We start from the raw sequence: 4,331 nt of genomic DNA on the forward strand, positions 1-4,331 counted from the left end.
GAAGGCGACCGGCGAAGAGAAAGCCACCCGCGGAACAGAGGGAAACCGAGACTGCCTTTTGCTTCGTTACTGAGGTGGTTCCACTATAGACAGAGCGGCCCGAGTTAATCAGTGAGGAAGGCGAAGGCGACCGGCGAAGAGAAAGCCACCCGCGGAACAGAGGGAAACCGAGACTGCCTTTTGCTTCGTTACTGAGGTGGTTCGACTATAGACAGAGCGGCCCGAGTAAGTCAGTGAGGAAGGCGAAGGCGACCGGCGAAGAGAAAGCCACCCGCGGAACAGAGGGAAACCGAGACTGCCTTTTGCTTCGTTACTGAGGTGGTTCCACTATAGACAGAGCGGCCCGAGTTAATCAGTGAGGAAGGCGAAGGCGACCGGCGAAGAGAAAGCCACCCGCGGAACAGAGGGAAACCGAGACTGCCTTTTGCTTCGTTACTGAGGTGGTTCAACTATAGACAGAGCGGCCCGAGTAAGTCAGTGAGGAAGGCGAAGGCGACCGGCGAAGAGAAAGCCACCCGCGGAACAGAGGGAAACCGAGACTGCCTTTTGCTTCGTTACTGAGGTGGTTCCACTATAGACAGAGCGGCCCGAGTTAATCAGTGAGGAAGGCGAAGGCGACCGGCGAAGAGAAAGCCACCCGCGGAACAGAGGGAAACCGAGACTGCCTTTTGCTTCGTTACTGAGGTGGTTCGACTATAGACAGAGCGGCCCGAGTAAGTCAGTGAGGAAGGCGAAGGCGACCGGCGAAGAGAAAGCCACCCGCGGAACAGAGGGAAATCGAGACTGCCTTTTGCTTCGTTACTGAGGTGGTTCAACTATAGACAGAGCGGCCCGAGTTAATCAGTGAGGAAGGCGAAGGCGACCGACGAAGAGAAAGCCACCCGCGGAACAGAGGGAAACCGAGACTGCCTTTTGCTTCGTTACTGAGGTGGTTCCACTATAGACAGAGCGGCCCGAGTTAATCAGTGAGGAAGGCGAAGCCGACCGGCGAAGAGAAAGCCACCCGCGGAACAGAGGGAAACCGAGACTGCCTTTTGCTTCGTTACTGAGGTGGTTCGACTATAGACAGAGCGGCCCGAGTAAGTCAGTGAGGAAGGCGAAGGCGACCGGCGAAGAGAAAGCCACCCGCGGAACAGAGGGAAACCGAGACTGCCTTTTGCTTCGTTACTGAGGTGGTTCCACTATAGACAGAGCGGCCCGAGTTAATCAGTGAGGAAGGCGAAGGCGACCGGCGAAGAGAAAGCCACCCGCGGAACAGAGGGAAACCGAGACTGCCTTTTGCTTCGTTACTGAGGTGGTTCCACTATAGACAGAGCGGCCCGAGTTAATCAGTGAGGAAGGCGAAGGCGACCGACGAAGAGAAAGCCACCCGCGGAACAGAGGGAAACCGAGACTGCCTTTTGCTTCGTTACTGAGGTGGTTCAACTATAGACAGAGCGGCCCGAGTTAATCAGTGAGGAAGGCGAAGGCGACCGGCGAAGAGAAAGCCACCCGCGGAACAGAGGGAAACCGAGACTGCCTTTTGCTTCGTTACTGAGGTGGTTCGACTATAGACAGAGCGGCCCGAGTAAGTCAGTGAGGAAGGCGAAGGCGACCGGCGAAGAGAAAGCCACCCGCGGAACAGAGGGAAACCGAGACTGCCTTTTGCTTCGTTACTGAGGTGGTTCGACTATAGACAGAGCGGCCCGAGTAAGTCAGTTAGGAAGGCGAAGGCGACCGGCGAAGAGAAAGCCACCCGCGGAACAGAGGGAAACCGAGACTGCCTTTTGCTTCGTTACTGAGGTGGTTCCACTATAGACAGAGCGGCCCGAGTTAATCAGTGAGGAAGGCGAAGGCGACCGGCGAAGAGAAAGCCACCCGCGGAACAGAGGGAAACCGAGACTGCCTTTTGCTTCGTTACTGAGGTGGTTCCACTATAGACAGAGCGGCCCGAGTTAATCAGTGAGGAAGGCGAAGGCGACCGACGAAGAGAAAGCCACCCGCGGAACAGAGGGAAACCGAGACTGCCTTTTGCTTCGTTACTGAGGTGGTTCCACTATAGACAGAGCGGCCCGAGTTAATCAGTGAGGAAGGCGAAGGCGACCGGCGAAGAGAAAGCCACCCGCGGAACAGAGGGAAACCGAGACTGCCTTTTGCTTCGTTACTGAGGTGGTTCGACTATAGACAGAGCGGCCCGAGTAAGTCAGTGAGGAAGGCGAAGGCGACCGGCGAAGAGAAAGCCACCCGCGGAACAGAGGGAAACCGAGACTGCCTTTTGCTTCGTTACTGAGGTGGTTCAACTATAGACAGAGCGGCCCGAGTTAATCAGTGAGGAAGGCGACCGACGAAGAGAAAGCCACCCGCGGAACAGAGGGAAACCGAGACTGCCTTTTGCTTCGTTACTGAGGTGGTTCCACTATAGACAGAGCGGCCCGAGTAAGTCAGTGAGGAAGGCGAAGGCGACCGGCGAAGAGAAAGCCACCCGCGGAACAGAGGGAAACCGAGACTAACTTTTGCTTCGTTACTGAGGTGGTTCCACTATAGACAGAGCGGCCCGAGTTAATCAGTGAGGAAGGCGAAGGCGACCGGCGAAGAGAAAGCCACCCGCGGAACAGAGGGAAACCGAGACTGCCTTTTGCTTCGTTACTGAGGTGGTTCAACTATAGACAGAGCGGCCCGAGATAGTCAGTGAGGAAGGCGAAGGCGACCGACGAAGAGAAAGCCACCCGCGGAACAGAGGGAAACCGAGACTGCCTTTTGCTTCGTTACTGCGGTGGTTCAACTATAGACAGAGCGGCCCGAGTTAATCAGTGAGGAAGGCGAAGGCGAAGGCGACCGGCGAAGAGAAAGCCACCCGCGGAACAGAGGGAAACCGAGACTGCCTTTTGCTTCGTTACTGAGGTGGTTCCACTATAGACAGAGCGGCCCGAGTTAATCAGTGAGGAAGGCGAAGGCGACCGGCGAAGAGAAAGCCACCCGCGGAACAGAGGGAAACCGAGACTGCCTTTTGCTTCGTTACTGAGGTGGTTCCACTATAGACAGAGCGGCCCGAGTTAATCAGTGAGGAAGGCGAAGGCGACCGGCGAAGAGAAAGCTACCCCGCGGAACAGAGGGAAACCGAGACTGCCTTTTGCTTCGTTACTGAGGTGGTTCAACTATAGACAGAGCGGCCCGAGTTAATCAGTGAGGAAGGCGAAGGCGACCGGCGAAGAGAAAGCCACCCGCGGAACAGAGGGAAACCGAGACTGCCTTTTGCTTCGTTACTGAGGTGGTTCCACTATAGACAGTGCGGCCCGAGTTAATCAGTAAGGAAGGCGAAGGCGACCGGCGAAGAGAAAGCCACCCGCGGAACAGAGGGAAACCGAGACTGCCTTTTGCTTCGTTACTGAGGTGGTTCCACTATAGACAGAGCGGCCCGAGTTAATCAGTGAGGAAGGCGAAGGCGACCGGCGAAGAGAAAGCCACCCGCGGAACAGAGGGAAACCGAGACTGCCTTTTGCTTCGTTACTGAGGTGGTTCCACTATAGACAGAGCGGCCCGAGTTAATCAGTGAGGAAGGCGAAGGCGACCGGCGAAGAGAAAGCCACCCGCGGAACAGAGGGAAACCGAGACTGCCTTTTGCTTCGTTACTGAGGTGGTTCCACTATAGACAGAGAGGCCCGAGTTAATCAGTGAGGAAGGCGAAGGCGACCGGCGAAGAGAAAGCCACCCGCGGAACAGAGGGAAACCGACACTGCCTTTTGCTTCGTTACTGAGGTGGTTCAACTATAGACAGAGCGGCCCGAGTTAATCAGTGAGGAAGGCGAAGGCGACCGGCGAAGAGAAAGCCACCCGCGGAACAGAGGGAAACCGAGACTGCCTTTTGCTTCGTTACTGAGGTGGTTCCACTATAGACAGAGCGGCCCGAGTTAATCAGTGAGGAAGGCGAAGGCGACCGGCGAAGAGAAAGCCACCCGCGGAACAGAGGGAAACCGACACTGCCTTTTTCTTCGTTACTGAGGTGGTTCAACTATAGACAGAGCGGCCCGAGTTAATCAGTGAGGAAGGCGAAGACGACCGGCGAAGAGAAAGCCACCCGCGGAACAGAGGGAAACCGAGACTGCCTTTTGCTTCGTTACTGAGGTGGTTCCACTATAGACAGTGCGGCCCGAGTTAATCAGTGAGGAAGGTGAAGGCGACCGGCGAAGAGAAAGCCACCCGCGGAACAGAGGGAAACCGAAACTGCCTTTTGCTTCGTTACTGAGGTGGTTCAACTATAGACAGAGCGGCCCGAGTTAATCAGTGAGGAAGGCGAAGGCGACCGGCGAAGAGAAAGCCACCCGCGGAACAGAGGGAAACCGACACTGCCTTTT

Source organism: Leiobunum rupestre, chromosome 7 (genome assembly GCF_980474605.1).
Source record: "Leiobunum rupestre chromosome 7, qqLeiRupe1.1.hap1, whole genome shotgun sequence".
NCBI lineage: Eukaryota > Metazoa > Arthropoda > Arachnida > Opiliones > Sclerosomatidae > Leiobunum > Leiobunum rupestre.